The 24,502-nt window shown below is 42.5% G+C and overlaps 1 protein-coding gene and 1 long non-coding RNA gene across 7 annotated transcripts in view; one reads left to right on the top strand and one right to left on the bottom strand.

Annotated features, from left to right (window-relative positions):
- LOC138521416 (uncharacterized) overlaps positions 1–16,210 on the top strand; it is a 65,478-nt gene extending 49,268 nt beyond the window's left edge. For both annotated transcript variants that reach the window (XR_011283042.1, XR_011283043.1), the window contains exon 3: positions 8,855–16,210. This is a non-coding gene — a long non-coding RNA (uncharacterized lncRNA). The remainder of the gene's footprint in view (positions 1–8,854) is intronic.
- The window catches only part of LOC138521417 (spermatogenesis-associated protein 21-like), a 1,690,677-nt gene that overhangs the window by 643,937 nt on the left and 1,022,238 nt on the right, over positions 1–24,502 (bottom strand). The window lies entirely within an intron of this gene.

The following is a 24,502-nucleotide window of genomic DNA, read 5'->3' as shown; positions in this document are numbered from 1 at the left end:
CCAAAATGCAGATGTGACAGATAAATAGCACAGAACAAATATACAGAATATACATAGGATCCCAGATGCCATGGGCATGAAGTTACACATCGTGGTCTTTTAGCCAGTGGACAATTTTTGATCTGAATTGCTGGTAGGGGAGATCTTCCCTAAGATCGGTTGGAAGGGAGTTCCACAGTTGTGCCGCTTTGACAGCGAAGCTACTCCCACCAGATTTGGTACTTTTAAATCTGGGTACTAGCAGTTGGTTGGAATTGGCTTTACGTAAGGGGTGCAAGGCTGTCAGTCTGGTGAATCTGTCTATGAGGTATTGTGGGGCTGCCTGGTTGAGGCATTTGTGTGTGAGGGAGGCTGTTTTGAGGCAGATTTTGTCCTTGGTAGAAAGCCAGTTGGTGGATCTCCTTAGGCCTGATATGTGGGCATTTTTCAGGAAGTTTAGGGCGGCTCTTAGGGCGTTATTTTGCAGTTTTGAATTTTGGAGGTGATGTATTGATTACTGCCTATGTAGAGGGCGTTGCAGTAATCTAGTTTCGACAGGATTAGTGCTCTGGCTAAGGTGACACAGTTATTGGGTGAGAGGAAGGGCCTTGCTGCTCTGATTAGCTTGCAGGTATAAGAGGTGGCTGAGGCCATGGAATTCACTTGTTTGCCAAAGGTAAGCGTGGAGTCTATGTAAAAACCGAGGGTTTTGACTACTTTGGCTACAGTGATGGTGTTATTGTCGATTATGAAGGAGTCGTATTTGGTGCCCAGTTTTTTGATGTTGGATGAGGTGCCTAGAAAGAGGAGTTTGGTTTTGTCATCATTAAGGCATAGACCGTGAGCGGCCATCCATGCCTGGATGATGAGGTAGATTCTGTTCACAAAGGCCAAATCCTTGTCATAATCTCCCGTCAACGGGATGAGGATCTGGGTATCATCTGCATAGTTAGTGTAGGTGATACCAAGACCGTCTAGATCATCGAAAGGGGCTTTGTGAAGATATTATAGAGGGTGAGCGATACACAGGATCCTTGGGATACGCCACAGGTAATGGGTGCAGGGTCAGCAGCTGTTAGGGGGAGAAGTCTCGCATTGTCCTGTTATACAGGAAGGACTGGATCCATGCGACAGCTTCCTGGGAGAAGTAGGCTGCCATGACCAGATGATTACAAAAGTATTGCATGGTCTACCAAATCGAATGCGGCAGACAGAGGTCCAGTAGTAGTAAGAGTGAGGTCATCCCATTATCTCTTAGTAAGTCTATTTGTGCTTTAAGGTCTAGGAGTGCCGTCTCAGTGCTATGTTGTGGTCCGAAACCGGACTGTCGGACTCCTAGGAGGTGGTTTAGTTCCAGGTGGTGTTGAATTTGTTGGTAGGCCACTTTATCTAGGTTTTGTTTTGTCCCTTTTTCCCCATACTCTACGAAAGGAAGGAAACCATTCAAGCAAATATGTTCAGCAGCACTGTCTGCCCACAACTATCATCTGCTCTTGAGCTGTTGTCCAAATAGTGCTTGTAAAAAGTAGATGAAGTAGGCCTTTGCAATTATGTCCCATGGGACTGGCTTTTAGAATGCTGTAGTGCCTCACTTAACATTGACTGCACGAGTATGAATGACTTTTGGGGCAGGTCTGCTCCTGCGACTGATTCTCCAAACATCACCAATTGACTGGTTCTTTCTGAAGACCTTTGTCCTTTGAATATAGAACTAAAGGGCTATGCAAACATCCAAATTATGCAGAAATTACTCAACTTATCACTGCGAGTTAGGAAAGAACACTGGCAGAGAAATGTCTTGATTGATGTGGAAAGACGAGACAATCGTCAGTAGGAACTTAGCATGAGTCTGAAGGACCAGTAGTCTTTGTGAAAAACTGTGTATGATTCCGAGTAGGCTAATACCTGTATCTTCTGTATCCTTCTCTCTGACATCACTGCCATCAACAAAGGTCATCTTCCAAGTGACAAAGTTGATGTCCACTGTGTCCATGGGTTCAAAGGGTTTATTGGCAATGGCTGAAAGAACCACATTCAGGTCCTACACCAGATGTGAAGCCTTCACAGGAGGATACAAACCCTTGAAGTGTCTATGTATGACTGCAATCGAAGTAAAACAACATATTGGGCGGAATCCTATATGCACTAATAGTGGCTACATACGTTTCACAGGAGTCAGCTGAAACTCCACTAGTCCATCAGGCTTCAGTGGAATAATAGAACCTGGTCAATGCCACACTAAAGTGGACTATGCTTTCTCTGTAAGAACCAGTGGCGAAACCGGACTCTCTTGCTCTTGTACAGCACTTGAGTGGAAATATTCCAAGGTGCCTGAATAATTATCTGTTTATCTGCTGACAAAACGAGATGACACACGGGCAAGCTTGCAGGAGTCCACTGACCAAGTTCCAAGATTGCGGGGAAGGTTGAAGGATCCTGCCTTTCTGTTGCAAGAGCATCTGAGGCTAAACTGGATATGGCAAAGGTCCAGCTGATGAGAGGTTCATCTCGTTCTGGCGGGCCAATGGGGGAATCATGGAGGTGTTTGTGTTTAAGCCCAATTTAGACACGAGGCTGTGAATTAGGGGAAGCAAAAGGGAGGCATACACTGCTTGATTGCCCATAAAATTAACAAGTCATCGCCCAGAAAGCCTGAGACCCGGCCTATCAGAGAAACAAAGGGCCTGAAATTCTTGTTGGAAGCTGTGGCAAACACATCCATCAGGGGGTCACTACACATTGCATACAGTTGGTGGAGAAAAGAATCGTGGAGATCCCATGAGTGATTGCTGTAGTGTAGTATGCTCAGTCTGTTATGATCTCCCGGATTTCAGGCTGCTCTGAGGGACACCCCTTGACTAAGCTCACTTTCAAGTGTCTATTGCCAGCATGCACAGGGCTGTGCAACGAATCCCGCCCTGATTGTTGATTTAACACATGCAGGTTGAATGGACAATATCTTGCTTGAGACCACAGGAAGGAACACTTTAGCGCTAAAAAAATGGCAGTGAGTTTCATCACATTGAAATGTTTCAACTGGTGTAAACTGGGTCACAGTCTGTGAACTTTTCTGTAAAGTAAAGTTGCACACAACCTGGGGGGAGGAGTCAGTCTTGAGCACAATCTCGGCAAAGAACTGAAAAGGCAATCCCCTTTGTAAGGTTGACCTCGTAGTTTCACCACATGAGGTTCTGCCACAGGGCTTCTGAAATTGGACTGCACACAGACTGATGGTGTTGCGCCTCATTTCTGGATTTCAGCAAATTCAACTAAAGGCATCTCATCTTTTGCATGGCCACAGGTATTGCTAGAACGCAAGATGCCATCACTGGCAGCAGGGCACTGCAACCACCACAGCGTCAGGTGTGATCCGGAAAGAAAGCTGGGCCATCAACAAGATATATTCAATTATTTTTCTCTATGGAGAATGCCATGGCTCTGCTGGAGTCACACAGAAAGCAAATTAAAGGAATTTGCTGAGCAGGAATCATCTGGGAGAATCACAGGAAGCTGAAGAAGTTGGTGTAGAGCGGCAGGGGATTCCTCAATCGAGAATGCTCAGAGCAGCCAGTTGTCCAGATATTGGTATATGTGTATTCCACGTTACCTCAGATGGGTCCCAATGACTGCCACCAGTTTTGTGAATACCTTTGGGGCTGCATTGAGTCAAAAGAGCAGAACCCGATACTGGAAGTGTGGAAATCCCAGTGACAGGTTTAGAAGCCTCCAGTTTGGAGGACATATAGGAATGTGCAAATATGCATCTTTCAGGTCCACACCGCATAGCCAATCTCCCTGGGTCAGTGATGATGGAGTTTATGCTGGTGTACTCATCTTGAATTTCTCTAGGCAGAGGAAATTATTGAGAGGAGGCAGGTCCAGAATATTTCTCACGCCTGCCGGATTCTTTTTTGAATCAGTAAACATCACAATCTGATGGAAGAACTGGCTCCATGGCTTTCATGTTCAAGAGTGTTTGCATTTCTTCCAGTCTCAAGGGAGAGGAAAAGGGGGTAGATGGGGAAGGGACAGCCTGTAGCCTCTTGCAACTACCAACCTGACCCAGGAATCCTCTAAAATGAAAGACTGCACTGTTGCAAACTATGAGATTCTGCCCCCAGTGGCAGCGATACTGTTGACGACTCACTTTGAGCGCTGTGTAGCTGTTTAGTAGCGCCTACACTCATCAAAATAGAAACAGAAGTATGTGGACCTGGATACCACCCTCATTTTCGTTTCTGCTTCATCTGGTAGGTTGGAATGGAGGATTGTCTGATGAAGCCCTCCGTGCATTTCTTTTGCTTCTTCCTGGAAATGCACTGAGCGCGATCAACTTGTTTGTATCTCCTCTTGAGGAAGCTTCTGTAAGCACCCGAAAAGCTCGATTTGAAGTCCTGTTTAGAGGCCATAATAGAACTGTTTTTGAGGGGGCTTTGATCAGGATCAACCGCGATTTAGTCATTAAGGTAGGGGTCTTTTTCTTTGTGAGCTCAACGTCTGTCAAGCTATGGAATATTTCAGCTTCCTTGAAAAGGGAGATCAATAATCTTATCACGCATATACTGTGCAAAATTAGCGATCCAAAGCCAGGCTGATCTTTAAATGTCTGCACCAATGTGCATCCCTATCAATGGTATGTCCTAGGGTGATAATCATGGTGACCACAAATCCAGATGTGTACATCTACTTGTTTTCATGTGGCAAGTTCCTCTGAAATTCGGCCAGCTCCTTCCTTTGGCAAATACCTTTAAAAACCTATCTTCCTTGTTGAGGATGACACTGCAGCAGAGGCAGAGGAAGAGCCGCCCTTATGAAAGAGTGATGCATCTGCTACAATTGACGACAAAGCAATGAGGTGAGCCGCAGGATTAACAGTCTGAGGGAGAACGTCTGTCGCACAAGTTTTTTGCTGCTATGAGTGATATAATGGGCCTTGCTCCAAATATGTACAGCTTCCACAAAAACATCTTTTTGAAGCACTCCATCAATCAACCAAACAAATAAAGCTTTATTTCGGTGCAAGGCCATAAAAGAGTTGAAGAACTCCATCAATCAACCAACCAAATAAAGCTTTATTTCGGTGCAAGGCCATAAAAGAGTACACATACAAACAAAAAAATCTCATCACCCATTTAAAGCACACAGTGATTTCACAGCTGCATAAAATACTAGGCAAACATTAGAAACAAATTAAAAGTCAAGTAAAGCAGCAAAGAATTACATAAGTGCAGTCCAGTCTAAATTATTCTATATGGCGGACATGGCTTTGTCTCACTCGCCAGGTTTTGGAAAGAAAACAGGATACCGCAAACACTTTATGCTCTGTTAGTTTGCAGATTGTATATGCACCTGCCAAGTCAAGGGCCTGATAGTTAAAACATATTGCAGCAAGCCATCTCTCCCTTGGAGACTTATACTTAGAACATGTAAGTGGATTGTTGTTTCTTCATCTATAGGGCAGAATGGGCAGAACTTAGATCTACTCGGCACCCACTTACCCACAAGTTCACCTACTACAAAAAAGTTGAGCCTGAAATTCATGCAAAGTGCACATGCGTGCATGGGGTACATTTAATTCAAATAGCCTTAGATTAAAACGCGTATTTGAATGCAATGTAGCCAGGGAACCTGGAGAGGAAGGTGGACTTGAAAAAGCATGTCTCCAACCCTAGAGTCTTGAGTTTATTTTTTGATAGTGTTAAAAAGAGTGTTTCCTACCTGTTTGTCTTTCTGGAATAGGAGCTTGCAACCAATCGATTTTATACTATTTGCTAAACCACCTCAGGACCGTACCAACCTATCCCTCAATAGTATCCCACAGGAAATCATTTTGCATTCTTAACATTTTGTGTATACGCAACCAGTAAAGCGCAGGTTTAATAGCAGAGGAATGGTGGGCGTGCTGGCGGGTAAGCCCACGATTTGCTTGATGAATTTGTTTTCAACTCTGGTAAGGCTTGCAGTACCATCCGTACTGCATAGTTTGCTACCATATAAGGCCACAGGGATAGCCTGTGCATTGTATACCGTCAAGATCGTCACAGGTAACCTTTCCCCGCATTAAGTGCCTAGGGAGTTGAGAGCACCTGCTTGCCTTTTTAAAATCAGTTCACTTTTGCTAATTTGGGAGGACTACTTGCACTGTTTCTCGAATTTGACACCCAGATAGTACGGTGGTAAACCATCACCTTTCTTTTATTAGAGTTGAGGCTAAGGGATCTTTCTAAACCCAACTCCTGGGAGATCTTCAGCTGTTTACAAAATCGTTTTCAACCCATCCCTATTTTAGAAATTAAGATGGCATCTAAGGCATACAGAAGGATTCTGGCTCTCTGTTTAGCAATGAAAGGTGCGTCTGTTATCAGCACACCAATTCCTGTCTCAGAATCATTAATATATATCTTAAAACCAGGAAAGGAGCCAGAACACAACCTTGTCTGACCCTGCTGTTTACTTCAAAAAGCTGTTGCTTTATTGTTTGAGCATAGAATTTGGATGGGGGCCGGTAGAACAAGCATATATTTAAGGCATGTAGGATTTCCGAACGTTTGCACCTAGCCACTAAGTCAAATGCGGTTTTAAAATCCAGAAAAAGTAAAAAGATTACATTTATTTAGACTACAAATTGGTTTGAAACCATAAATAAGCCAAAGGCTTAGTCAATAGTACCCACACTCTAAAAGCTGCCTCGTAGGCGAAGATTCTGATTGCCTATAAGACAATTTCTCAATCGAAGCAGGACATCCTTCCCAAAAACGTTGGCAATGCCATCTATATTGCTGATTGGTTTGTAGTTCCTTGGGTCCTGTCTGACCCTATTTTAAAGATGGGAATTATTTTGGCTTGCTGCCAACTACAAAGCACATAGTTATTGGAGGTTAGGTTATTGAGAAACCAGGTAAGTATGGGGACCCATATGTCAAGTTATCTTTTAAATAGATCAATTGGAAGTTTATCCAGGCATTTTCATTACTTTGATATAATAACTAGAAGCTGATCTCACCTTGTATAAACTGAAGTGGGGCCGGTGAGCAGTTTAAAATAGTTAGAGTTGGTTCATACCTATTAGTAGGTTTATTATGTGAATTCCCAAAATGGGAGAACCATACATCCTTATGTATGAAACATCCTATGACGTTGCTCATTGCACTGTCCTCTCACAACTGAGCTGCTATAATGTGCCAAGAAGATTGCATATCGCTTTTCATGGAGTCATTACCGAGCTTACTACATATCTCATGTTCTGCACTCTTTTTCTTTTGATGGATCATATTCTCATCAGACTTTCTGAGAAGAGCAATGTGTCCAGTATGTGTGTTATTCTTTACCTCAATAAGAAGCTTACATTTGGTTAGACGGCATTCTTTATCATCCCAATTGTTGCGCGATTGTTGCTGTTTTATGATCTGATGAGGAGACTTAGTGACTACAGGGATTACCGCCTCAACCAGTGCCTCGTAAAATGTTTCTAAATCTCTCAAACTTTGAGCCCCCTCTAACCCTGATGATTCAAGAATAGGCCAAATTGCTTGATATATTCTGGGAGCCAATAGATCATAACCCAATTTTGACCACTTTATAGGGCAAATTATTGTTACTAAGATGTACGCTGCTCTATCGGTAAAGAAGGATGGTCATGTGAATTGCATGCTAATTTCAAGTTAATAGGGTCACAATCGCTCTCCACCCGCATTATCACTTCAAACGACAGTGCAGACAACCAAAATTTAATATCTAAAAAGAAATAATCGATGTGTGAGGAAGAGGTGCGTCTTCTGAAGGTCAGTTTGGCCAGCCGATCTTCCTCAACCCTACCATTACAAGAACAAAATCCTAAGGTATATAATGCTGAACCGATCTTAGGAACATGCTCATATTTGCATTTAGGGCGATTGGCAGACAAGGGCCGGGATTCCCCAAACATCATCTTCATCAATGATGAGGTCATCTACAATGGAGACAGGGTCTATTTCAGTATTTAAGTCCCCCACACTATTTATCTGGGTAGGAGAGCCATTAAATGACCCATTGCTATGATGAGTGACTATGGTCTCTAAGCTATCTATGGTACTCTCCAAGTTTTATTTCCTTCAATGGGGTTAAATATACATTCAAAACTATTATGGCATCGCCAGAGGGCAGGAGAAACTTCACTCCCATTAGATCCCTAAAGTAGGACTCAATTTGCAATTTGTGTGATGCTAGCGTTAAGATTAATGTCGACCAATATCAGCAGACTCCACTCAGGCGGCATCTCTGGCTAGAGGTGGCCTCTATGGAGTGGTTTACCCTAGTTTCTGAATATTTTTGGTGTGTCATATCTCCTGTAAACAAATTATGTGATGGCCTTCCACAGAAGCATGCAAGTCCCACTTTAAGAGTTTGTTCTTTAATCCTGAGATGTTCCAGGATAGGATACTAGTGCTAAAGCTCATCTGGCCCATATTAACAAGTGGATGTAAGTTGCTGTGGGTCGCAGTCCGTCAATCTAGTTTGTCACACTCATCTACATCAATCAGTGTGGGGGTGTCGGTTTGCTTATTGGATGGTGCGGGGGGGAATTTAAATTGCATTGCATTGTCAGTATTTCATTCCTACTGGCCCTGGGATTGGGGGATGCTTTGGTGCCGTGGAATTTAAGAGTGATTGTACAATTATCAGGGGGCTGGGTTCTCTGGTCAGTCGACAGGAGGCCTTCCACTGGTTTCTTGTTGTGTAATTGGACTAAGATTGAATCATATCCTAAATTTAGATGCTGATATTCTTGCTGTCTACATACATCTCGTATAATGGAAATGCACCATTGGTTATGTCGCAACCACTGAGTGACCTTATTAAGCAGTGAATCTTTGTTTTCTCTCTCCCTTCCTCCTAGCTTATGGGCATTAATCATGGTGAAGGTATCCGGGAATTTGATTGATGGATTGAAGACACATTTGAATCAAAACGTCTCAATAAACCATTGGTGTAGGACCAGCAGGAAACTGTACTTTGAGCAGGAGATAATAGTCCCAGTACTCTGGAAATGGCATGTGTGGATCCCATAAAAAGGCCAGGATTGAGTGAATAAGATGCCTTGAAAGTGTTTGTAACTTTTTCAGAAGTGGTGAGAGGGTACCTTGTATGTTTTCAATACTCAAAGTAGGTTTATCACTCCTAACCAAATTGCTGAGTGCATTGTGTGTGCCATTTGGGACTGGGGCAATTTTCAAGTTCTGCTGTAACGAGTCTCAGAGACATCAGCTATCAGTAGGGGGCGTGTTATGATATGCCGGTTATTTTGGGAATTGGAAATTATATTAGACAGTTTACTAATTGTTTCTTTAAGGTAATTAATCACCTGACATTGTGTCTATATCTTGTTGCTGTTCATATTTGTGCTATCTGCCCTCCTAGAATCACATCGACATATATGTTCAGCCACAATATGTGTACAGGATTTGCAGATGACTTGAAGTCTAAGATTGCACAGCATTTCGCCAACATGAGGGGAGAAGAATTGGCTACCAGATCCCAAGTCATATCTCCCTTTTGCACCACTGATGGGATTGCCAGCGTATGTGATATTTGTAACAAATACAATGCATAGGACCCTGTTCACCAGAGCCAGGCTAAATAGTTATTTACATGATTTTTAACCTGCCGGGAGTTACTAACACTATTATGTTTTATTTCCTTCTGGAAATACGTGCATGAGAATTGTTTTTATTGTATGATGTTTTCCGGCGACTCTTTTATGGCAAAATATTGTCGAAATAAAAAGAAAGATTAAGATTGGTTGAGATGACATGACAGGGTGCACATCAAGGGGCTCTAACGGGTAACTTACTTCGGGACTTGCAGCAATCTCCATCAATGTTATTCATAAAGGAAGTAGCCGAGTGTCTCCCATCTGTAGATGTAAGCTCAAGTCCTCCAGATATTTCACACGCACCAGAGCAGTCAGTGCAGCAACCAAGCACATAATCTGTTTCCTAAGGATATCAGGGGCAATGTATAGCTCCAGTGCTATCCTGTTTATACCAGGTGTGTTCATGGGTGTCTCGATTAGGTTGTTCGAATTATGGCCCAGAATAGGTCAATCAAAATATTTCCACCTCCTGGGGTGATCGCCATAAGATTTAAAATGGAGTTATCATCTTCTACGCCCACGGAGGATGGTTTAGAGACTGTGTTTGCAGATGCTGCTGGACTTTCTATATATTCAGGGAAAGATAGTCTAGACTGGGTTCGCTTGCGGTTAGCCTCAGGGCTGTTCCTTTTTCCTTTTGATGCTTGTGGGGCTACACAATCCTTGTTCTTACTATTGCCAGCATTTCCCTCCATGGTGTCCAGTTCCGTTAGTAACACTTCAATATCGTACAATATGTTATTGCCCTCTTTTATGAGAAGAGTGATTGAGTCATGTTTCTTTTTCTGCTCCAGTGAGGGGATGTCAGGCAGTCGCTTCCTTTTAGTGGCCACCGTTGGGGCAAATTAATTGCTATTGAAACTCTGTAGCCGGAAGCTCTCTGTAATTTCTAAAATAAAAAGTTCCAACTGTGCTGTGAACAATACTATGGAGGACATTATATGTTTATGAGAATCTCAGGTTGGCACCTCTAACAAAGATTTGTTTTCGATTTTTCATGCTCATCAGAAAAAAAAGAAAGCATATCCCCTGCCAGCATTTGAAGTAAACTTCAGGCCAGGTCAAGAGAGGGGGTGGGGGTCGAATTGTTCTTGTTTAGCTAATGGTGTCAGAGATAACAAAGCTAAGTCTAGCACCGATATAGTGGGTATAGTGTGAATCTATGATGAATGCAAGGGTACCCTTACTGGCACTCCCCTATTGTGCAGTATCTCCCCTCCCCTGATCCAGACCAGCAGGTAAAAGTAGAGGATGTAACACGGGAGAGCCTGAGCAATTTCTACCCTGCTCACAAAACCCCCCTAATCCCTATCTCAAATAGTTTTGCAGTATTAGCAGTCGAAGAGAAGCAGACCGGAGCACTGAAATCGGTTGAGGTAAACAAAACAACTAAGGAATTTAAAGAACATGTTTTGAGGAGTTACCTCGGAAAGTAAACACCAGAAGAGTGTAAATGGGGAATTGCCAAGTAATTTGAGTGAAAAGAAAGGGTTGTCTACCTAGAAATGCTCCTATGGACAAACAAAAAAGTACCAGCACTGTTGGCGTGCAAAACAAAATATTGTATCTAATTTGGTGGTAAAAACAAATGAGCATGGTATGGGCACTTTGGGCACTTTGTAAGAGTCACTCACACCCCCATTACTGGTCTCTACAGAAAATAAATAAACCAATGATCTGCAGAGAAAAATCCCGGAGGGGATACATTCCATTAAAGTGAAGGTTGAAGCCCTAGGTATGTCCCAGGAAACAGGGAGTGCAAGCAAAGCAGTAAGGTTGAATGAAGATATTAACAAAGAATGTAGAACCTGCAACCAAATAAGGAAAGAGTAAAAGTGGGTGACTCTGAGGGATGGGGAGGGGTCTGCTGCGGCTGCCCCGGCTAGTGACTGGGTGGGGCAAAAAGGCGCCCAGGCAACTTTCATGGGCCTGGGCCAACACACGCATTTACTAGGCGAGAGGATGTGGACCCAGCCACTGTCCCATGATATTGACCATCAGAAATTCCCATACAACAATACATATATGGCGCTTGTTAGTCATGTAGAGAGAAGAAATCCACAGCAAAGGGGTACTTGTCTCCCACGCTCAGGTTCAAATTTATTTCCTTTGGGTAAAATACATTTTTCTGCTTCAATCCATGGCATTTGCAATAATGTTGACAATAACAGGAGCCCCTCTGTCTACATGACTAATGTCTCCCGTTTACTCCCTGGTCTATATGAAGATGTTTGAAAAATAAATCTTTATATTGGTTTAGATCTACCAAGGGCTGTCTCTCAATTATCAGAGACAATATTATTTGATGCTCTAGGGGCCCACAACCGAATTCTAGTGTTGATTATATCCAGGCTTATTTGAGAACATGGAACCTGGTAGAAGGACTTTTTAACATTGATTTCCTTGCACTCCCACCCACCAATGTTAAGATTGTAGTTAGATCACAACAATTCTTTAAGACTTTAAGACCAGTCTTGGGCAGTACCAGCAAATAAGGAAGGGAATGCCTCACACTAGAATGCAGAGGAATACAGAGGGGGAGGAGGGGGCAAGAGTAGATTTCAAGAAAGCTGTGCAAATACAGTTATTCCTGGTTTGGACCTGGTAGATTGACTGAAGAGGCGAGGGAGTGACTTAACTGGTCCTACTCTATATAATATCCTATCTTGGAATATAAAAGGATTAAACAAAGTAATCTCTGATCCTGAGTGGTGTTCCTATGTTATCACCAGGTAATACTCTTCCAAGAGACTTGGGCAGTTGAACCCATCGAGTTTTAAGGCTACAGAACGTAATCCGTTCCAGCTATAAAAGGGCCCAAGGGAAGACCTATGGGCGGTCTCCAGATTTGGATTGATGTTAGTTTGGGATGGAAGGTGGATAATATTGTGACTCACTCCCCAGATCTTCAGCTGTTAACCATATCAATAACTGGTTGATGTGTGGTTTTCACTGTTTCATTTGTATAATAGGCCAAATTAGAGATCTAGAATGAATGCTTTGTTAATTGTACAAGGGTTGATAAGCTCAAATGATCCAAAGATCTTGAGGTGTCAACTTGCCCTAGTGGCAGGAGACTTGAACCTCCAGATAGAACCCTTGAAAGTAACTGAAGATCTCTGGGATGACTAGGACATTGCCTGGGTCAACCCCTCTTTATTGGCTGAACCTCCAAAAAGGATATACAAAGTGGAAGTGGAATTGGCTTGTATTCTTTTGAACTTAAACCCAAGGGCATGTAACAGCAGGTTTTTAAGCGACCGGCCAGCAAAAACCACATTTAATTGTTGCAATGGGTCCTCCCACATTGATTATATTTTCATTTCAGGCAACAGATGGGAAAAAATTAATGACTTTGAAGTCGTTGACAGACTAGAGAGTGACCACAATCCTCTTTCGGTCAATCTCTTGAGGCAGAGGCCACTATCTTCACCCGAAATTGCATTGGGTTTGAACCAAGCAAATGTCGTTGAGGGCCATGCAAAGAAATCTATAAAATGGGCCAATTTGGTTGAAAGGAATACTAAATCGGAAGCATATGCAGCAATTGTAAAAAACCTGGGAAATATTTACAGTAACAGCATGTTAGACAACAAAGTGATAGCAGAATTTGAGTTGTTGGGTAAGAATTTAACTCCTTACCTGACATATACTGCAGGTAAGACAAAAAGGAGGGGCCTGGCGGCCAATGCATGGTATGATGAGGACTGCATTAAGGCAAAGAAAGATATGATTTGATGGGCAAGATCTGATGTAACCTTAGATAAGAATAAGCTTGGATGCCTTAGAACTGAATATAAAAACTTAATTACCAGAAAAAGAAATTAGTATGCTAAATCACAATGGGGTGCTCTAAAGATGGTCTTGGGAGAGCGAGACACTATTAGCTTCTGGAAGTTGGTAACACCAAAAGAGCTGAATTGGGATCAGCACCAGCAATTCTGTATTCCCGAAGATGTTTGGTGGGGGCATTTTACTAGATTGTACAATAGTTCTGAAACTACATTTGGGGAGGCATATAATAGTAATTCTGAACGCCCGATTCTGTATGGGAAATGGCAAATCTCAATAAATGAGGTGGCAGCAGCATTAAGTTCGCAAAAAGCTGGAAAAGCAGCAGGTCCTGACTTTGTGCCAGTAGACTTCTATAGAGATGAAAGGATGATCTGGGTTCCAACTCTGTGTAGGGTTTTTAATGCTGTAATATGATCAGGGCCCGTCCCAAAATCTTGGAGGAATGCAACTATATCCCTATCTATAAAAAAGGGGGCAGAGATTGCCCAGGGTATCACCGCCTGATATCACTGCTTGCCAGCGCTGGAAAAATCATCGCAAAGTAATCTTGACTCAACTCCAAAATTGGGCAGAGGAAAACAAGGTCATCACAGATGCACAAGCAGGTTTTCGCACTGGACTATGGACCATTGTTTCCTGCTGTTTCTATTGATCCAAAAATACACTATTGTGTGGAAGCTTAAGCTGTATGCAATATTTTTGGACCTGAAAACAGCCTTTGACACTGTCTCAAGGAACACTCTGGGGCATATTTTGACTGACTGGAATACCCCTTTGCAACTGGTGGAATCAATTCAATAATTGTACTCAGAAACCCAGGCTTCTGTTCGCTATGGGTCAGGTGGCGAAAAGTCAAAGCCTTTTGCAGTGAACAATGCGGTCCACCTGGGGTGTGTCTTGGCGCCCCTCCCCTTTTGCAGCTACATCAAAGGGATGCTGGATGCACTGGAGGGGGGAAGCCTTGATGCAACAAGAAAAGCGTCTAGGAAATGGGCAGTGCTTTTTCATGCAGATGATGCAGTGATTCTGGAAACAACCCCAAAAGGGCTGGCGAAATCATTGGAGATTTTTATGGCTAAGAGTAAAGAGCTCAGTTTGGAGTTGAATATTAACACAACTAAAGTCATGGGGCCTCATTACAATTTTGCCGGGCCGGAAACAACAGTGCCAGTAAGCCAACCGGCACCGTTGTTTCTGGACCGGCAAACTACAACTCAGAGTTTCACAGAAGCACCGGCACTGATGCAAATGGTGCCGGTGCCGGTGCTTCCATGGTCCCCATTCCCATGGAGTCCTGGGAATGGGGACTTACAAAATTACAGGCGCCTGACTTCCCGGCCACCAGGGTTGTAATATCCCAGTGTTACCAGGAAGTCAGTCGCTGGTCATTTTTTTTCGAGTCTGGCGGCAAGCCACCTGTATCACCGGCAGGTTTATCGCCAGACTCGAAATGAGGCCCATGGTTTTCAAACCACGTTTTGCTGGGAGTGGTTACCTCAGAATAGAGATTGATGGCACGAGGTTGGAACAAGTCAAATATTTGGACTATTTAGGGACCAGGTTGCATGAATCGGGCGGTTGGACAGAACAACTGTTCAAGGCCAAGATCAATTTTGGGAAGTATACAATATTTTGTCTCCAGCCATGGCAGCGGGGTTATCTCCCTGGCCCTGGATTTGTGTGGAAAGCAAGCTCTGCCAGCAGTTCTCTATGGGTCGGAGTTCTGGGGTTATGCCGATGCAGTATCTCTTTCTATACTGAAAAATCTAATTTATGAAAAAACTGCTTTTGTTACCAAAATGTGCCCCAACATCGCTGGTACTTTTGGATCTTGGTGTCTTCCCTATAGCGGATGTGATTGACCACAAACCGGTGTTATACTGAGCTAGCCTCTGGAGCTCTGCAGGGTTGGATTTGTATCATGATCCCTAAAAAATATTATGTTATTGGAGAGGGTTAAGAGTTGTAGCTGGTTAACATATGTAAAACGTTTGTTATATACATTTAATGCTGGCTCTTTGTGGGATAACCCCATTGGTTGTATGAGGAGCTCAACAATAATCCTCAAAGAAAATGCAAAGATAAAATCTAGAGAAAATCAGGAAGCTAAGATTGCTTCACTTAGCAGTGGTCCAGAGTTTTTGCTAACCAGTATGATGGCCAATTGTAAAGCATTTCTGGATGTAATTTATCCTTCATACGAACAGTCGTTATATGTACAACTGAGACTAGGGATTCTCCACACAGCATACTACACTCAGTCATGATCGCCCTTGGGGTCTGGTTTATGCCCCCTGTGAACAGTTACAAATGAAACAATTGTACACTATATGTTAATCTGCCCCATTAGCATGAAATTGAGATGTATCTACTTGAAAACATTATTGAATGACAAAGGGATTTGTGGTATGCATGAAGCTATGTTGTTTTTAATATGCTCAGTAAACTGGAAGGTTATTTTTGCAATTGCAAGATATATCCACATAGCTTGGCTGTTAAGACGGAGGATTGTGGCAAATGAGAATGCCAGGCCCAATAGTAATGAGAATGAGTAAAATGTGAAGGCTAGTGAACTTATAATATAGAGGCTGCAAGCTTTTGCTCTCCTCTAAGGTTTTAATAGGTGATGGATCATAATGTCACATTTTGTATGTTTTAGCTATTTAAACTGTAATTATTGTGGTTCTTATTCAAATGAATGTATCTGTTTTAATATGTTCAAATTCTTCTTTTTATTGTACTGTTGTATTGAATGCTGTTAAAGGTTTATACCGAATAAAGATTTGAAAATGAAATGAATGAAAACGGTGCAGAACGCCACTGAGGTGCCAGTACATCCGTATGGGAAAAGGGACTGCTAGGGCTTGCATGTCAGCGGGGCTAGCATGTGCCCCAAGGAATGTCCCTTGTCTAAGCTGGTCCTGCCGCCAAATTGAACATTGATTGAGGAAATGGTTAATTACTGGGCAAAATTTGACAGTCCCTTCCTGATGGGATAGACATCCATAAGTATGCAAAAAAGGGGATGGGACATTGGCATAATAAGTGTTAGCAGGTTTACCACAAGGGAAGAGATATTCAGTGTTTATTAATATCAACGAAGATCCCAGGATGAACAAACAGTATTGTCATGATTAGAGTTGGGGGTGCCAGGGAACTCAAAAGCATGGTTGATTTAGTGGTTCTGGTCTGGCTTTAAGGGGCAAGTACGAGCTGAGACTGGATAACAGCTGCATAAAACATGGCATGGAGGAATATTTTGGCAAGCAAACACGCATATGTGTTTGCTCAACTCTACTCAAGAAATGCTTCTTTCTCCTGCGAGCATCAAAAAGGATCCAACCGTTCCTGTCATTCGCCAACAAAACTCTTGCCATCACCACTCTCGTCATGTCCAGAGTAGATTACGACAATAGCCTATACCTGTGTATGCCCGAATGACTTCTAAAAAGACAATGCATACAAAATGCGGCATCCAGATTGCTTCTCAAACTACCCCGAAGAGAACACATCACACCTGCGCTAAAAACACTACATTGGCTACCAATAAAAAAAGAATCAAAATTAAACAAGCAAAGTACCCCTCTCCCCGAATCGTTCACAAAGGGCCTTGCTTTTAAGCAATGGCATTCCTCCAATAATAAGAGTGACAACCAATCACACTTCACTGACATGTAGTGTGGAATCTGAACAATTAGTGCAACGTTTACACTGACCACACAAACACTAGGCCATGGTTCACAGGAGGTCCCATTATTTTCTATGCAGAGAATGTGATGTAGTGACACTATGTTCCGAATATAGGGGCAGCGAGTGGTTGACTGAGCATAAACAAATTTGAGTAATATTGCTCCTACTGAATCACAGTACTTTTTTTTACTGTTTTATATTTGTAAGACATGGAAGATTCATCAGTTCTTTATACACCGAACATTTTACAAAATGCAGTGCCAAAATATCCAAAAGATTGAATTTTACTTAAAATTCACTGTGCAAAAGGTGCAGAGACACTCACAAAGCTGCATAACTAGGTCAATCAATTAATACCCTGAATCAGTTTTGAAATATATACTGTAAACGATAAGATGAACAATAAAAAACCCTGCAAGGTGGTGTGCTACAACAAATTGCATGAAATTGAGAGTAAGCATTTGGGTGAGGACAAGCCTCAATGAAGATGTAAGATTGCTAGAAGAAAGTGCTAAATTGCAGTCTGTGAGTGAGTTACTGCCCCATGGAGCCATTCCAAAAAAACTGAAGTGTGTCAAAGATGGCTTCAAGAGCACACCAACACTTGAAGATAAGGTTTTTATTTGAATGTTTGCAAAGGGGCTCACTAAGGGCCGTCCCTGTCTCTCTCATCTCCCGTGGGCTTTGCCCTCCGTAGTCCAGGTGTCCCTAAACCCCAAGATGATTACTAGATATGGGTAACGCCAAATATCTAAAAGTTGAATTAACTAATGATACCGGTCTAAAGTCAAACACCTTATCTTGCTAACTCCCCCCAGTCCCAATCAAGGTGGATCCAAACCTAGGTCCCACAATAAGAATGGTATCAAGAAGTGGTGCTTCCAATCACCCAGGTCTCACATTTGATCTCGATCTCCCGCTCGCTCGCATTCCTTTGCCTGATGTTCTTTTTCCCCTTTCTACTACTCTCCTCCCTTTTTCTTCTTCCCACTCTCTTTCTCTCTTCCACTATCGGTCCCTCCGATGTTCTCCCGTCTACTACTATCCTCTTACTACATAATACTCTCCCCTATCTACTACTCTCCACACCCACTAAAATACCACTTTCTCCCACAGTCAACCTTATTTCACTATCCCAGTCACCTTTTCCTTTCAGTCACACTCACACCACTACTGTCTCACTTTCTCATTTTACAAGCACTCTCACATCCAAATACCACTTTCTCTCACCAATCAATCAAAAACCTCACCTTGCACACACTTTCAGCAATCCTTCACACTCCTCAGAACCTTCCTTCCTCTACCCAGTCCACCCTTGACCTCAACTGAACAACCCGCACTGTCATGTTCTTTCTGCCCCCATTAAGCTGCCACCTTCCCCCTTGATTGATCCTCCGTGTTAGCTAGTTCCCTGGCTGATTGCTGCCTTTGCTTCCCCTATGGGCCAGGTTACAGGCATCAAAGAGCATAAAACAAGATTTAAGTCCCGCCCACTTATGGTCGGTAGGTTCGCCAGCTCTCTGTAATGGCGGCCCACTACAAAGATAGCCAATTTCGAACTTCATGTCAGTATTCAATGACGGTGTGACTCACGTTGCGCTCTGCTACAAGACAAAATAAGAAACGCTGCCCAGCATGTTGCACAGTAGGGTTAAGAAGCAGTGGTACTTACTACATTTACGGAGGCACTTGTAGAAGGGTCAGAGACTGGCTCCCTCCCTAACTCCAACTCTGGTGCAGGAAAGGCGCTGGCACGTACCCTGGTCCCTTCTTGACAGGATCCAAGTGGCATATGTGGTGTGGGCGGAGCACGGCCATTACTGTACTCCAGTAAAACCCCTCCACCTATTTCAGTAAATTGGCTGTTTTCTGCATCTGGCCTATCTGCATGAATTTACTTTTTCTTTGCACTTAGCCTATCTGTGCAGGTTAGCCATGTTTGCATTTGACCTAATTGAATAGGTTTGCCATATCTTGCACCGGTTGTACGAATTGTTCGAACTACAATTGTTCGAATTACAATTGACCTTTGCACAATTGACCGAATTGTGAAGGTCAATTGTTACATATATGCGGGGGGAACGCCCCGCAACCCCCATTATATATTATTAAAGGGACGTTATGGTTCCAAGTAAAACCAAAAATCATCAGTGATGTGATCAATGACATTTGTGATGTCATTGTTGATGTCCTGGGTGTTAGTCTTAGCAGTGCACGGTGGTGACACAAGTTATGGTTGCTTAGCTTACCATAACTGGCGAATTTCATAGGTTTTTAGTAGCGCAACTTAACCATAACGTCCCCTTAACAAAGTTTTTTCATTGCATTTCGTAGGTTTTTATTAGTGCAACTTACCCATAATGTCTACGAACATCTGACTTCATTGAACACCTTCCGGAGAGTGCCACATGACCATATGCTGGCCCGCACCATGATGACGTGTCCGAGAACCCGTACGCACTTCACAATAAGATCTGTGCTTCACGGACAGTTTGGAACTGCATTTTCTACTGATCTAGGAACTTTCAACTTCAAAATTTCCCTTGCACAGCTCCAACACCTATTCCTACTCACCCATTAACAATCTAGTACACAGTACATACTTTGAGCAAAACTGCTATTTATCTTAAAATGGCATCAGGTAAGGCCATCCCTCCTCCCCAAGAGACACCACCACTGCTGTAATCAAGAAGCATGAGAAACACTGCCCCCTACCTTAGAAATAAGACACGCACAACATTTCCCCCTGTCCACCTACCCCTCCATATTAGTGTTTGGTGCCTCTTCCCTCATTTCCCTCCCGCCTTTCGTTCTTAGCTCTTCTGCCAAAAAAAAAAAGACATCCAAAAACAACAAAAGAAATGTTCCTTTAGGAACAAGCTTTCACAGTTAAAAAATAGAACAAAATAAAAAACGTATAGACTCCATCTACTTTATATTTCTCATTTTACATAGACTAAAAAAGATTTTCCGACATTTCCATTTGCATTTTGTGTTATACTAATGGCAATATTGGGACGTTCATCCTCCGTTCCAGGATACCGGCCCAGCAGCCCAAGTTATCAGCCCAAGCGAAGCAAGGGTGGATAGCAAGGTCTCTGGACCATTATCCCCCCATTCCAGCCTCAGAAATGGGGGATGAAGGCCATTAGCAGCCTAGGTTCCCAAAGCGAGAACCCGTGGTACTAAAAAAGAGGATTTATCGACAGGCGTCCCGGTTTAGGAAGGAAAATCCTTTTCCAAGATGGCTACCATGGAAAGGGAAGATGGGGGTTCCATACAGGGCGCCTCTTCGCTTTCCATGGCAGCCTGTAGAAGGCAAAAAGAACACCCTATGACCATATTACCACAAGCACATTTTTCTTCCCTTTCAAATCTATCCTAATTTCGAATAACTTTACCACAAAGCCAGTCCCAGGGGACAAGGCCACTTTAATCCTATGTTTTGTCCCTTCTGGTCATGGCCAGTAGCCAGATTCTCCGGATCATGACCTTATTCCATGACCCGGACATTGTGGCCACTGCCCATGGCCACAGGCTACCCCTCAGTCAGTAAAGTTATACCGCTATTTTTTTTAACTACATTATGACACTTGTCAAATAAGAAAACACTGCCACATTTGCAAAACCAGGCTTGTAGATCCTTGCCAATGCACCTTACGCAAGTTTGCTGGAAATCCACCCATGTTTTATTTTAGCAAAAGTGTCAAACAAATGCACATACAATCGTCATGTAAGCTACCCCCACTTCACAAAATCCATTCAGACTTTACGAAAACATTTATATCTAGATCTATAATCTTTTTGCAAACCTTTGTGTACATTTCTCAAATGGCACCACATTTATAAGCCTTTACATTATTTTGGGAACCCCCCCTCTAATTTTGCTCCCTCTTGACAGAATCCCACCAAACTTCGCAAAAACATTTATATCTACATCTATTATCAGTTTGCCAAAAGAAGTGTAGATTCATCAAATGACAACTAATTGATAAGCCTTTACATTATTTTAGCACCCCCCCTCAAATTTTGCCCCCTCTGCACAAAATCCCACCAAACTTTGGAAATATCCCATCCCATCCTCATCACCCCTCACCTCCCCAGAGATTATTTCATAAGTTTGACAAGTGCAATGCTCAGAAAATATTATTGTCCCGAGGGTTCGGGCATGTATTTTTCTACATACGTTGATCTATCGCAAACATTTCCAATTCACCTTACCTCACTTTTCCTCTTTTATAAACATGCGAAATCTGGCAGCAGGGCACGGCCATCTTGTGCTAATCTTATCCTTTGCTGCATCGGCCTAAGGTAAACTGCCCTGACATCACTAAATCATATGCCCCGCCCCTGAGCCTCAGATCACCAAACCTAGTGATATTCTCCACCTTTCTCGATGACGTTCCTCATCAGCGTAGCCAAACGCGTCCATAATCACCTACGTGACTTGACGCAGAACCCGAAAATCAACACACATCGACTCACAACACAGCACGTAACAATTCGGAATATTAAACCGTACTTTAAAAGGAAACAACAACACTGTACAATTTGTAAAGTACTTTTATTTCACAATAAACGCTCTGAGAACATCTGACTATTGCCATATTCAATCTAATTGCAAATTTGTTTCTTCGCTCGCGATCCAAAATATGTATCGTGAGGCACGCGTTGTTCTTTTTGCATACACAAGGTGTTCGTTTTCGGTAAAAGAAGCGCTTGGGTCTCACAGTGAATTCCAGTGCTTCTGCATCAACTTGAGGCTAGACCACTATAAAGGTTATTATGTTGCTCCTAATCGCTAGTACAGCGTAAGGGCATATGGGCCGCTGGCGATCGTCCCAAAAAAAGTCACTGTGATCCAGTTGTTCACAACTATGTTCAGCTGCCGATTGAAAAACCCGTCAGTTGCCATCTGGAATCTATGACAATCGCAGAATGGCAGAATGTATCTGTTTCGAAAACATAACAGAAAATGTGTCTCACTACTCGACCTTTATTACAATTCACCTATTGACTTATTAATTCGGCATAGAGTTTAAACTAACGATTAGCACAGACATGAAACAATCTCAACAGTGAGAAATCAACGTGGAAAGTGATACACAATTTGAGATGGTCATACATGACATTTTAATGAAATATTAGCGTTGAACCTGGGGGAACCGAGTGGTGGTCTACATGCACCTCGATACTGGACTCCACATAACCACATTAAAAAGACCACTAAACACAAAGATTGTACTTGCGTTTCATTGCAATAAGCCACACAGAACAGACGAATAGAATGTAACCCAAAAATAATCTTCAGATAATAATAAGTTAATGCTCGTTCCGGTATACAATCGTAGAAAATCAAACTTACATTATATTCACCATTTCCATTCTCTTGGCGTAACTCAGACCATAACGCTCACTGCGTTCGCACTAACGATTCTTCATAAACTGAATTTACATGTTCCTTACCCACTTTTGGAATGCATAACTTTATCATATCTTCATTATTACAAACCTCCTTTCATTGAATTCCTTTCGGAATGGTCCCTTTCTCTCAAGGTCAAAAAACAATTGAACCTTATACTGTGTGTCCGATACGTGGGCTTCCTTAGCTCACAAACAAAAATTCAAAGCTGGTGACCTTCACTCAGAATCAACATAAATTCTTACTTCGCAACAACATGCCTGACCGCATCCATGAGAAGTGTTATTCTCATCCACGTCCATCAGGCACTGCAGGTGGCTGACTGAGATGCCAGGCTCTAGGGGGCGCCAGTCTGACTCCATTATTATTTTAATTACATTTTAACACAGACACATTAGCCCTTTATTTGCCGCGCTCTGTGTGTAGCACCAGCACATCATTTTATAAACATCAAGCGTTTTAATGAAGAGTGTAAAATAACCCGAAATTGTTTCTATTTAATATTAATACATTTTGGGCATCCAATATAAACAATATAGAGGAAAGGGCATTCGGAATGTAGTATTACTCTGAAATAACACAAGGTAAGGTTGGGATTGCAGACTGCAGAAGCAACAATCTATGTTTACAAGTCCACAATTCCATGATTATACATCTCCATCCCTTGAATGCCAAAATGCAATCTCTTTCACCTGTACTTTAGGCACATATTGTGGAACACCTCCAAATGTACCGTGTGACTTTCGTGACAAAAAACACCTGTTTTTTGCTTCTTGCAGCCATCCACGTCCATCAGGCACTGCATGTGGCTGCCTGAGGTGCCAGGCTCTAGGGGGTGCCAGTGTGACTCTATTATTATTTTAATTACATTTTAACACAGACACATTAGCCCTTCATTTGCCGCGCTCTGTGTGTAGCACCAGCACATCAATTTATAAACATCAAGCGTTTTAATTAAGTGTAAAATAACCTGAAATTGCTTCTACTTAATATTAATAAATATTGGGCAACCAATATAAACAATATAGAGGAACTGGCATTTGGAATGTAGTATTACTCTGAAATACCACAAGGTAAGGTTGGGGTTGCAGACTGCAGAAGCAACAATCTATGTTTACAAGTCCACAATTCCATGATTATACATCTCCATCCCTTGAATGCCAAAATGCAATCTCTTTCACCTGTACTTTAGGCACATATTGTGGAACACCTCCAAATGTACCGTGTGACTTTCGTGACAAAAAAACACCTGTGTTTTGCTTCTTGCAGCATCCACGTCCATCAGGCACTGCATGTGGCTGCCTGAGGTGCCAGGCTCTAGGGGGTGCCAGTCTGACTCCATTATTATTTTAATTACATTTTAACACAGACACATTAGCCCTTCATTTGCCGCGCTCTGTGTGTAGTACCAGCACATCAATTTATAAACATCAAGCGTTTTAATTAAGTGTAAAATAACCCGAAATTGCTTCTATTTAATATTAATAAATATTGGGCAACCAATATAAACAATATAGAGGAACTGGCATTTGGAATGTAGTATTACTGTGAAATACCACAAGGTAAGGTTGGGGTTGCAGACTGCAGAAGCAACAATCTATGTTTACAAGTCCACAATTCCATGATTATACATCTCCATCCCTTAAATGTCAAAATGCAATCTCTTTCGCTGTACTTTAGGCACATATTGTGGAACACCTCCAAATGTTCCGTGTGACTTTCGCGACAACAAGCACCTGTTTTTTGCTTCTTGCAGCCATATCCCATCCCATCCTCATCACCCTTCACCTCCCCAGAGATTATTTGATAAGTTTGACAAGTGCAATGTTGTGTTGTATTTTTTTATATGTTTTTACCGCGATGTCCGCGGACACCAAACACGGATCCAAGATGGCGGGCGCATCAAAACAATCCGACGCACCTCACGCTTCATCCCAACCAATCAGCGAACAAGTCGTCGGTCCGCGGACAAGACGCAAGCCGAT

Source organism: Ambystoma mexicanum, chromosome 13, assembly GCF_040938575.1.
Source record: "Ambystoma mexicanum isolate Mex_15411 chromosome 13, UKY_AmexF1_1, whole genome shotgun sequence".
Classification (NCBI taxonomy): Eukaryota; Metazoa; Chordata; class Amphibia; order Caudata; family Ambystomatidae; genus Ambystoma; species Ambystoma mexicanum.
This window is presented reverse-complemented; position numbering and strand designations above follow the sequence as displayed.